Raw genomic sequence first — 12,970 nt, 5'->3', positions numbered from 1 at the left:
ATCAACATTCCTTTCACACAAATCACATACCTTAACCGATAATTGTTAAGAATGCAGCAGCTATTAAAGCAATATTGCCTTTTTCCCTTCACAATTAGAGACACAGGAAAAGTTGTCTTAAAAGAGCATAGGTAATTTTGTTATTCTTTTACATAGTTCTTTTGACATTTCGTTCACATGCAGAAAAATAAAAAGAAATCAAGTGTTACAGCCTATTTCATTATGTTGGTAATTTCCACTGCACACATTTACTGTAAACTCTGGTTAACATGCATGAAGTAATTCAGCAGTCTGAAGGCCAGAAGGGATTATTTGTGCATCTAGTCAGATCCTCCTCCATAACCCAAGCCACAGAATTTCCCTGTGTTAGTCCACTATTTGCACTTTTAACTTCTTACTGAGCTAAAATATCAAATCCTGACTTGAAGCCCACAAGCGATGAGGAAAAATCTATCCCTTTCCTAGATAAGCTGTTTGAAGATCAAAATTAGTCACTCTACTTTGTATCAGAATTGTCTTTGGACTGGACATTATTGTAAAATGGTACAGCACTCCTAAAGCAAAAAGCTGTTTTTTTAATAAGAAAAATTACTCTAAGCGAATAAAAGCACGGAAATGTCAGACATATTTGGTCTTTAGGTGTGCATCCAAAAGGAATGGTTACATTTCTATGACCCACAAAGCAGGACTAAATGATTATATTGACCCTTTCTGCCCTAAAATTACCCACAAGTTCACAAGCTGCAATGTTGAAACTGTTCCTCTAACACAGTACTGTTCAATGTCTGAACAGATACAGTATTTCATTCCTGCCAGTTTGTATATGATGGCCTTAACATTAAGGTTTCTTTCTTATAGAAAGTTATTCCAAACACTGATGATCTCCAAGGTATTTTTGTCTTTATAAAACCAAAAGTCAAAATATCTTTTCCCGTAGAAGGGTGGAGATTGAAATAACTGTTATGATGGAAAAAACTAAAAGCCAAGTCAGTTAGTTATATATTTGGATGCAGAGCTCGTCTTCACATCCTGCTGAACAAGCACCTCTGTAATCTCTGTATGGAAATGAAAAGGCTACTTAAAAACATTTCAAGGTTTGAGTTATTGCAAATGCCATAATCAATAATTGAAACAACTTCAAGGAGTGCACATTTTGTTAAGATCAAGTTCTCTTTTCCCAAACGTTGTTATTCAAATGTCATTAATTTTATAACTGAAAGTAACTGCATGGGTTTATTTTTGAAAGTCACAATATCTTCAAATTAGATGGATTCTTTTGGACTTCCCTTGGGCCATTGGCCAGATTCTCCAAGTCATGCTAGACATACCCAGTATTCACTAGCGCACATACAACCTACCACCTTGGAGGTCATTTCTGGGATATTTCAGGGTCCTTTACACTGCAGTTAGTCCAATAGCTTGGGGTTCCATCTCCAAGCATAGGCAGGGTAGGCAAATGACCAGTTACACAGGATTGAGTAACACCAGGAAAACGTGATTATTTGCCATTTTTTAAGCTCTCCACATACTTTTTGTTTGCTATAGAAGTGCAATAGTAGTAGCTCATGTAAGTATCTCATAAGGGATGAATACTGAAATATGTAATCATACTGTGACTTTACAGCCTCCTCCAAACTATTTTGTGAACTTGAAGGACAGTGATGGCTTGAGAATACAGGTAAATAAATAGCTTTTACCATCAGAATTTAGGTCTTCTTACTAGAGCATGCTGAAACCACATAATTTTTAAAGCAAAGAAAAAAAAAGATGTCTCAATTGTAAAGAGAAGAACAAGTAACTGAAGAGTACCAGGAGGATGAACAGCAAGCAGTGGCCTTAAAAATATTCCTGGAATGAATATCATTCTAGTGACTGGACTCCTGCCAAGACTTTTTATTCTGTGTTTTTAAAAATGCATAGACTAGGAGAGTCATAAAAGAATGTTTTGTCTCTGGAATATGCTGGAACAAAAGCCAGATATGATTAGACTTTGACATGGCCATTCATCATGTCCCAGGCTGAACCAGTTATTAATTCTGAAAGTATTAAATATGGAATGGGTTGAGTGTCTAACAAGTCTGCAATATTATTCAATTATAGCTAAAATGTTAGGCTGACTGAATTTTCAAAAACATTCTCCTGTATGTTAAGTTGTATGAACTTAACCAAGCAGCACCCCAGTTCTGGTCTTACAGAAACAAACCCCATGGGGATCTCTACCACTTTGCCTGACAACATGAAGCTGAAGTGCCAGGATTATTTTCATGGGCATGGAAAGGACTTCCACACACAAAGCACAAGTTCCACATAAAATTCATAGAAACCTCTCCTTTTTGGAAGCTTGTTGTGCACTGGCTCCCAGCTCCTGGGCAAACAGACACCTTCCTCTGAAAACCAATGGAGTCAGATGGCTGGAACATCATCATAAGTGTTCAGCACATAACCCATCTTTTCTCTCTGTGACCTCTGTGATGAAGTTTCTCCTCTCTACTCCTTCAGACCACCTTTGGGGGCACATATGCAATCATTTCTGCTATTTAGTTACACTATTGAACATATCCCTTTGGGAATCATAACTAGGCAAAGGGATCTCAAACCACATAATGTAAAAATAAAACTGGCGAAGTGCTCAAGTGCCTAAAGTCAGTGCACCATCCTATGGACATCCAAGGCATGTTCCTTACTTGTAGGGATGACTCCACACTAGGGAGGTGTCCTCCTCCCCATCTCCTCCTGCCAGAAGTATTTTCTCAGAATGTGAAAAGTCATATTAACACTGCCTCAGACTCCATTACCAGAGGAAAGTGCCTTCTCAACCATAAATTCCTGATACTGAAGATCACCCATTGGAAAAAGCCTTCAGCTCTACCTCTGACATTCAAAGCTTTTGTTTATTCTAGTAAGTGTGCATGTAATTTTTGACTCACAGAAACAGAAAACAAATGTTTTCTTATGCCTACCTAATATAATAAAGTAGATGGGAGAGGACAAAAAGATGTTTATGTTGTTCCACATTCAACTGAGATTAAGAGGTTCTGATATTTTTCCTCTCAGTTTTAAGACTGTGATAGTTGGAGTTTCAGTATTTCTCCAGTCTTCAGTTTTTGCCTGTGGCTGCACACAATCTACAGCATTTTAGCTGCAGTGATATTCACAACCAGTTTGACTTGCTGGTTCTGAGTACTGTGTCACCCATTTTATGATGAAAAGTGTGTTTTATTTAACCCAGTAGATACCAGATCTGTTCAGCAAATGGGATGCTATGCACAAAGAGGGAATCCTTACAGAATTTCTGCATAGCCTCTAGTTTATTACAATCAGAATAGGTTGAAATAAGTCACCTTCAAGCCAGATACGAGCAAGTACATACAAATAAACAATACTCTAACCAAGCTAGGTTAAAATCACTCTTTATCAAATCAGTACAAGTCTGCTTCTAGACAAGGCCTACTAAAATTTGCTGCACCATTTTGAACTACTTAATGCTTTTGAGCAAGCAGCTTATATACCCACTGTGTGGCTGACATTAATGGCTGAGTTGTAAATCCCTTACATGGGACGTGGTGGAAATGCCGATATACCCATTACCACCACAGGAAAGTGCTGCTACACTATTCTGTAATTACAGTTTCTTCAAAGGACAAGGATATCACTTGGTCTGCAGAAAGAAGGAGCAAAGCCAACACAAGAGTAGACTGGCTGAGTTGTCAGAAGTCCAAGGGCACAAGTACATCAGCACCCAGACCCTACAGCAGCCCAGAAGAGCAACTATCCCTTCCTCCCCTCTCCACTACTTCCCTGCTCCTTTTCCTTACTTTTTATACCCACTTGTTTTTTTGTAACCCATGTTTCCCCAACACCCATCAACACAACAGTCACACCTTCCCTCTATATAGCATTTCCATCTGTAACTCTCAAGGCATTTTGCAAAAGGCAACAAACAAGCTGCTTCCTCCGCCCAAGGTCACCCAGAAGATCAGAGCCTAGGCCAGAAACTGAATGCGACCTCTCCAGACCTGCACCACGGATGGCACATGCTGTACTACTCACAGCCACCTGTTAGGGAATACCACAGCCTGAGCAATGTCTGAGCTCTTACAGGGTGCTTAACACTCCTCCAAATCAAGTAAAAATAATGAAAACTATTTTCTGTCCATTTGAGGCACTTGCAAATTACCATTCACTGTCATATCTAAGTGCCAAACACTATCAGACACACTGACAGGCTTCAAAGGCTTCCAAGATGAGGTGGTATGAATAGGAGCCTGGCTCACTACAGTACTACAAGTATTACACAGTGGATGCTTAAGCCTTTGACCCTGTAAGTACAATCTGATTCCCTGCAATCAGTTGTAACAAAGCCTTGGTATGGAGCAAGGCAGCTGTGAAAGGGTCTTTCAGCTCAGCACCATCACATCCTGGTATGATCAGCCAACAGGAGGACAACATAAGGACACTGCTCTTACGTCATGCAACTCAAGGGCTGCAGGTGGTACCACACAATGTCCCCAGGAGTGGGTGACTATTCCTGAATAAGTCTGGCTTTCTGTCAACACAATGTTCAGATAGACCTTAGTTTTCATGAAGGCAATATTACAGACATGCTAAAAGCATTGTGTTACCGGCCTGTGTACCTCTGCTCTTGTCTCTGCATTGCAAATAGCAAAGGAAGTAAAGCTACCAGATTCACATGCATGAAGAAATGGTCTCCTACAGTCCTGTTCACTGTGGCAGAGTACCAGCATTCATCAAGATACAAAGTCTCTAACTCTGCAGACAGACATCAAGGGGCAATCAACACCAGAAGACAGGAACTCAGGACCTGCAAGGGCTGTGTGCATCACTGCTGCACAAGGGCATTTCAGAGAAACTGGCACTTGTGTGTGGCCAAGGGTAGTCCTTTATTTAGAGAAAATAAAAGTACACATTTTGCCATCTCTTAGGTCTTGAATCCATGTTCATGTAGTACTAAGGCTTAAGAAGATTCAAGGAGCTTAGACTGATGTTGAACACCTAACACCTGCTTTCCCACAAGACTTGGAATATTTTCCACTATCTCAGACATCAGCAGCTACTGTTGGAGAAAAACTACTTTGGGCGAGAACACAGGAGGAAGAAACACTGTTTTAGTTTCCGATCACAATAAGGCTGGCAAAACTCAAGTTGTAAGTAGGTCGATGTCATTGCATTTTTTTACTGACTTATTTGCCAAATAAATTCCATTATTTCCTGCTCAAAGGGCACATGATTCTTCGTCTAGTTTGTGAGAAAATTATGTTACCAAGCAAGTAGGGGCAAAAATCTCCCAGATGTTGCCAGTTATTACATATTTAGCCCTGTGACTATCATGGAGATAAGCCACTACTCATCAAAAAGGCTTATTTATTAAAGCCGAATATGTGTGTGTGTGATAGTAAAGTTAAATGTAAGGAAATAATTCTCAAAACAACAAAAAAACCAAACCTTTTCACCTGACTCAAACCATTACAAGACCTGTTCTATCTTAAAGAGAAACTCAGAACACCACTTTATTATCAGAAGAGCCACAAAGGGAGAAATGCTTTGTGAAGGCTTTCGTTATTTGTTTCATTTATTCAGAGTGAAAGCTAAGCCCCAAAATATGTTCTCCAAGAAAAATACCCTCAAAAATAGATCAAAATATTCCAAGATATTTTTCTATTTGCATTTTGACTTACAGCGCATTGTATAAGTGACAAATTAGGACACCATTTGAAAATTAAAATGCTTAAGTGTCCAAATGGAACATTCTGACATAGCTAGAATATTCCTTCTTCCTTCATGAAAGGGAATATACAAATGAGTGAAATTTCAATAAAATCAACTTGCTTTCAGGAATTTTTCAGTTCTGACAGAATTAATTAAAAAATAATCCAAAACTTCAACACTAGATGCTTCCCCTCCTCAACAGTATCTGGTCAGCTACCCTACTTGACTGCCTCTGTAACATTTCTAATCCTCTTTCCATTTCAAACACATTGATCAGAAATGCTTTTTCAGCAGTAGTAATTGGAGAACTATATAGGTCTAAAAAGAATAAACCTATGGCCCTATTACAACATGCAGCTCCCTAAAAAACATGCAAATTACATAAGAAAGATCACCAGCATAGTGTAAAATTATATTTCTATAGTATTTTGGACAAGTTACTTCAGAGATGAAAGGCAGTGCATCAGGACACTCTATCCTATCTGATTCAGATCCTAATTAGAAATGGACAAAGAGATCTTTAATTTTGTTTTCTTTTTTCCTTTCATTTAAGCCAGAAACCCAGTGACTCTCACTGAAGATTACTCACAAAGCTTGTCAATGCTTTGATGCACCAGAGCAGCACGAGAAGCTTACTCCTCATGATCCCAAGCTGACCTGCTGTTTGCTGCTGGCCATCAATCTATCGATTAAGTCGGAGCAGAGTTTCATTACGGATCACTTCTCTCCCCGCACACCCTCACAAAGCCCAAGCTCAGATTTAAATGCATCTGCTGGCATCCACTGGCTGGGTGTTTATGGACTGGAGGCTGATGCTTAAGCAAGAGATGACCAGATGGCTCTTCTTCGCTGGCTCACCAGCTTAGCTTGACCTTCAGAGCGCACTGTTCTGTCCTAGGCAGCACGGCATTGCTAAGCTTCAAGGCAGAGCGTAAGATGCATTATTAGGTCAAACACTTACTTGGCTGAAGACCATTGTGGAACTATTATGGCCAACTGGGGCAGATTGCACTGAGCAGGAATGTCCTATAATAAGCACATTAACGTTACATGTCACATGCCAAGATGTGACAAAGAGGGGTGAAGAACATCAGTTAATACTTCGCTCATCTGTTTTTCCTGGGCAGCTACACAAGAGGCTTATAGAGCTTCTGTCCATACTACATCTGACCCGCTGGAAATCAAAGCTCTATTTCCCAGCCTGAAATACTAGCCAAATACATCCAGTCTGATTCAGTTGCAGTCAGAAAAAATCCTGACTGAACTACACAGGGTTAAGCACTGGCCAAAATATCAGCAGAAGCAGGAGGTTTGGATGCTTTGAAACTCTGCTCAACATATGTCTGAAGGATTTTTGGGACTACACAAAACTGTAGTAAAAGAAAAGATTGGCAAGGCAGATGTTCGTTGTTTACTGACCCCTGATGAAACCTGCCCTTTCCTTTACCCATTTGAGATGTTCAATAGATACGTTGGTGCTGATTTCTCAACCATGTGCTGCCAAAAATCTGGTGTATTTCTACGTCCCTGAGAGTTTGAAAACAAGAAGTACACTACATTAGTGTGAAAACACACTTCCTTATGGCAGGTTTATAAGCTGATCACTGGAAATGAATTTCTTGCAAAGTAACATGTTGAAAACCATGACAGGCTCATTGACAACAAGCAAAGCCCTCACATTTCTATCTCAGGAAGAGGGTCAGTTTGCAGAGCACGCACCAAGCAATTGTTTATTGGAGCTTTTGCAGAAAAAAAAAAAAAAATAAAATAAAAAAAAATTGCCTTCCGGGTATTTATGTGGAAGAAGCCGATACTGTCACAAACACAAAAACAGGACTGTGAGAACTCCCAACTAAGCTCAAGCTTTCCTTTCCACGCCATTTTTCTATATGGCCAACACGGCAACATTAGAGCCCCAGCCAACGTGGTAACACTTCCATCTTTGGAAGAGGCCAGCATTTGCTTTGCTTGATTTTTTTTCCCCACCTGTCAAGCATGTCTTGTCCAAGAATATCTCCTAAGCAGCTGAAGAGATGGAGGTGCAGACATGACAAACACAGAATAATGAAGCTACATTCTAGAGCAACTCCTTAGAATTGCTGGGGCAGCAGCTAGCAATAACCCTCGGGACTCTCATTCATAGGAAGCCAAAACCATGGTGGTCCCAGATGGAGTAACTCAGCATTCATCAAGTCATAGGCACTATTTCTATTGCATGCTCACCCCCTGCTTCTAGAGTCACACTTATTTTATCTTCCACTTAAAAAATGTCCAGGCTTTGTCACTGCAAGCAAATAACACCCCACATAGGTAGCACTGTAAAGATATTGTAAACGCGGGATAATTTAAGATCCAAAGCCTTACAGAGCCAAGTGGCATTAAATAGCATCCTGACACCCCAATAGGGAAGCCATCAACATCACATGGGACCCATCTACTTATCTGAATACACACATCAACAACTCTGGGCTCACGCTACAGGATGTGCAAGGTTCCCACTTTCAGTATACAGTTAAGCCAGTAACATATCAACCTCTACCAAGGACCACCAATATTGTTAAACATGACACACAGGGTTCAATTTTAAGCTGTGCATGGTGCAGACAGATTAGCTTTCTTCAACGAGACTAACTAGATTAAAGGAACTATCATGTCATATATTATGGAACAACAGAAATTGAAATCCACGCTAACATATTTTACTGCCAACAAACTCTTCATTGTCACACAGTCTGGTCTCTTCTCTCAGCAGGAAGGTGAAGCAAAGGAGGCCGCACAGAGATCAGAGCAGTTTTCACAAAAAGCTAAGCTTATGGTCATTGCCATATTCCTAACACAGTACACATGTTCAATAATGTGAAATACTGCAGACCCATAAGAGGGTACAGAAGTGTGCTGAGCTGACTGGGAAGAAAGGAGCCAAGGGAAGCCTTCACAGATAACACAGCCCAGGGGAAATTCAATATCGAAGAGATGACTTGCATACCAGAAGTAGATATTCCTACAACAAGGGTTGCTACCGACTTCATTAGCAAACTCTAAACCTGTCTCTTCATGAACACCAGACAGTAACAGCTTTAGTAAAAATCAAAATCCTGATTTCAAGTCATAGGTTGTAGTCACTCTTATTTACTCAAGAATAAATCCTTGCATTACCCAAGATGGCCCATTTCCTCCGGAATCACAACTTCCAGCAAGTTTATTTTCCAACAAAGCCTCACTAACAGAATGTTGCAGGCACTTCAAGATTCTGAGTACAGACCTTGGAGAGAACCAAGCACACTGGGCAACAAGATGGTTGTTGCAAACAAAAACCCCACACAAGCCAATAGACTCACCTCACAATACCAAAGAGATACCAAAATAGCACAGGACAGATAAAATTAAAGAATCTGTACCAACATCAACTTTTCTAGTAGTCTTGTCTCAAACACAGCAAGCAAAACTCCCAGTAAAAAAAGATTTTGCACAACAGCAAGAAGCACTAGGGAGTCCCTTCCTCATTCCAATCTCAACATGTTCATCCTTTGTTTAAGCAGAGGAGCTGTCTGGTTTTAGTGGGATGGCAAACAGCTAAAATATCCAGCCCACTCCCATCACATGCAGGAAGATTAACTGTAACTGCACAAGACAAGTTTACAGAGTAACATATCTGGGGATCTCCCATTTGGCTCATGCTCTTTGTTTTACACGTAAAGTTAATGAGTAGAAAACAAAGCACATGAAAACAGATCACTGACAAAGTCCACACCAGATTTGTTGGAGAACGACATAAGCAAGTTTAGGGAATATTCCCTATTCTCTCATACCATCCTACCCTCTCTTCAAGAGATATGAAGGAAACAAGCTACAAAACACCTTAAGCTGTTGTTTTCAAGTTTTATTAATGTATTCCTACTGCCATTTCCAGCTCCCAGTCAATGTCTTTGATAGCTGACACATAGTTTCTATCACATTTTATTTTGCTAAAGGCATTTTCCAACTCCCTCAAGCCTTTCCACTCCCAGCTCCAGTGCACGCTTTTTGCCAAGATTAATTTAAATGACCTTTTTTTCCCCCTAGACCTGCTTTTTAGATTTAATGAGATCCCAGGTTTATACCTGTACTTACCAACACCCACAGGGATACAGCCCCCCCTAGAGAGCTTGTGAAGGCTGAAGTAACTAAGGAGTCACAAAGGCAAATCTTGAAGCACGTATTAACCTGTATGGATGCCACACTCCTCCTTCCTCTCTAGAAGCATCCATTGAGTTCTAGTGCCCTTTTTACATATTTTGTCTTTCTGGCATTTCTGGGAATGGAAAGAAAGGGAAAGTTGCCAGGCTTGAAACCTAACCCAGTAAACACACCTGTTTTTCCAAAACGTCATTTGCAGTACATTCACAGCAAGCAACAGCACAAATATGCACAAAATACAGTAGTAAGAATGGGATCGTTGAGAGGAAACTACAATTTTGTGATAAGAGCATCGAGTGACACAAATACCATATTAGAAGTTCGGGATGGCATTGTTAGGTTAGGATTTTTGTTTCATTTAGTGGGGTGCTAGATCTGGGGTATTTTTTGACTGAAACATATCTTTTCATGTTGGGGGGTGGGAGGGAGGAGGGGGAGGCATAATCAGCAGCTTTTATTCAGTTTTCTTTTCACTGAGGACAGTAGAATGTTTGGGAAGGCTCTTTTCAGCCCATTCCCCTTTCTCCAACCCCCATGACAGCAATTAACACCAAAATCACTCCCTAGAACACAGAAGGTCAGCCATCCAGCACCAGGGCCAAACACATGGGCTCCGCCACCTGAAAGTTCAGTCCCCTGGAAACCAGGGTCCCCACACCCACATTCTCCAGCTTCCAAGCCAGGACTAAACAAGGAAAGAACCAAGTCTTCCTAGCCCTCCCAGCTCCACCAGCCTTCCTTGGCAGGCTTGCCTCCTCCAGCTTGGTTCTCCAACACCTCTCCACCTACCACTTCTACTCCTGCTGGGCTGCAGCCTTTTACAGCAGCTGGTTTTTGATTGGCACTTTTTCCACAGATGGGGGAGGCAAACAGGTCCTTCATTAACCCTTTTCAGGTTGCTGCCAAGTGTGTGGGGGGCTTATATGTCGTTTTTGTTAATGAAGTGCCTTCTGGAACTGAACCCTGCATTCCTTGTCTGTAGATGTAGAGTTTTGCATATCTAAAGGGGAAGTAGAAACAAGATATAGTCTTAATCTTATTCATTGTCAGTAAATGAGGCAGTGAAGTGGTTGGGTGAAGAGGCAGTATTCTGAACAAACACTTTCCTTTATGCAAGCTAAAATTTAGAGATTAGCAGAACTTGGGAAACAACACATTTTGTCTCCATAGTTCTCTTTGGTTTTTATTTTGCCAAATGAGGTTCACAATAAACAGGAAAGAAGGACACAAGCAGGAACCCTCACGAATTTTTCTTTATAGCTTTCCCTCAAAGGGAATTCCATATAGCTCCGGCTTATCTAGATCCATCGGGTAGCACCCAGCATGCATTTGCAGGCAAAGCCTCCTGTGTGCTGGTCACATGGAAGAAAACTCAGCACATGCATGTGCTGCCTCTCTGACTCACGTCTTGTTTTACTGTCCTCTCCTTGCTTTGCACACACTCCTGGTCTAGTGCCCCACAGAAGAAATCAATTGGGAGAAGGTTTATTGAACTAAAAAACCCTCCTCTCTACATGGAGCTTTAGGGAATTCTGCTGTTTGTGAAGATGAGTAAGGTTATAGGGAAAAGTGTTAGAAAGTGAGCTTTAAGTGATTTAAAGCAGAAGCATCTAATTATTTTTAAACTCAGTATTTACTCCATTTTCGTATTTGTACTGTGGCTGCAACTATGCAGGGATACATCACCTACATACTCACTACTACTGCTGCCTTTGACAGCGAAAGCTGGAGCATAAATTATCAATAGAGCTAGAAAAACATTCTACCTCTTCTCAGGAGCAACCAGCTCAGGTGTTTTGCAACCAGGTGAACACACCAACCACTTGTTCTACACCTTGAACCACATTGGTGGCCACTTCAAAAGAGGTATTTGCAAAAAAGTCTGTGTGACAGAGGCACCCCAATAGTCAATAAGCTCCCAACAGACTTAGTTGTAGCCAAGACTGTTTAGCAAAGAAAACCCACTAGAAATGGCATTTATCCAAAATTATTCAGCACTCCAACCTCATAAAACACAAGTTCTGACAGCAGTTGAGGATATTATTATTGTATAACCACATAAGAATAGTGAGGATCCAGAGTGCACACACCCTCCCTCACAAAACCAAGATGTCTCCTTCACTCCAAGCACCCAGAAGAAATACCCACCCAGGGTGGGCAGGGGCTCATGCGAGGATGTTTCAAGAACAAAGTCACTCACCAAGGAACAGGTGAGGTCTTCCCCTTCCTTAGAAGTCTCCTTAGCTGGTGCTCCTAAGCTCACCCCAGCCCCCTGCCTACCGACCACAGGAAAACCTCCCTGAAAGTTCCACTTTATAGCGCCGGGGGCTCTGGCTGTGGCCCTTACAGCCTGCTCCAGAAGCTTCTCTGGGCCTGGCCACCTGATTGGCTGAGGCCCCTGTCTGTTGACCAGGGGTCCCGCCCCTCCCGCTCCCCCAGCTGGGGGAGGTGACTGTGGCAATCACCGTGTGGAGAGGCGGGGGGACAGGGACAATGGGGCAAAAAGCGCGCTAGAGAGCCCTCAACCGCCCTTTTGAAAGCTCAGGATCTCATCCTGGGGTGTGCAGCTGCCACACTTTGCCAGCCGTTATAATATTCTCTGCCTTAGGTACAATCAATAGAAACCTAAGCCATACGTGTTGTTGTAGGTACTCCTGTAAGTCATTATCACAAGTGTTTCTTTCCACCCAGTTTTGAAGGGAAGACACAGCTAATCGTTCAACAACTCAGCAAAAGCGCCTGATAAAATGTATTTGATGTCTTCTGCATGGTGACATAATACATCAAAAATCTGATTTAAAACTTTTTGACAAGTTGCCCCGGGCTTCATATCAAAATTAGCCTTGTGCTGCTGAAAGGAAGGAGGAGGGGAGACAGCTGAGTACTGTGCATTAAGAAAATAAGCAAGTATACAACAGGGTGTTCAGAGTGGAAGGGGCCCCAGCACTCCAATGGTTCCAGGGACTTCTGTTATAATATATGACATACTGTGAACAGACAGAAAATCTGTCCACTTTCTGAGGTGGCCGAAGCCTTGTGGTTAACACCATGCCAAGCCTGGATGGGA

At 41.5% G+C, this 12,970-nt stretch overlaps 1 long non-coding RNA gene across 1 annotated transcript in view; it reads right to left on the bottom strand.

The window, feature by feature from the left end:
- LOC135580100 (uncharacterized) overlaps window positions 1-12,337 on the bottom strand; it is a 33,702-nt gene extending 21,365 nt beyond the window's left edge. Inside the window, exon 1 of the long non-coding RNA XR_010474265.1 lies at window positions 12,104-12,337. This is a non-coding gene — a long non-coding RNA (uncharacterized LOC135580100). The remainder of the gene's footprint in view (window positions 1-12,103) is intronic.
- Window positions 12,338-12,970: the final 633 nt, after the last annotated feature.

Source organism: Columba livia, chromosome 8, assembly GCF_036013475.1.
Source record: "Columba livia isolate bColLiv1 breed racing homer chromosome 8, bColLiv1.pat.W.v2, whole genome shotgun sequence".
Classification (NCBI taxonomy): Eukaryota; Metazoa; Chordata; class Aves; order Columbiformes; family Columbidae; genus Columba; species Columba livia.
The sequence above is the reverse complement of the archived record's forward strand: the minus strand, read 5'-3'. Positions and strand labels throughout refer to the sequence as shown.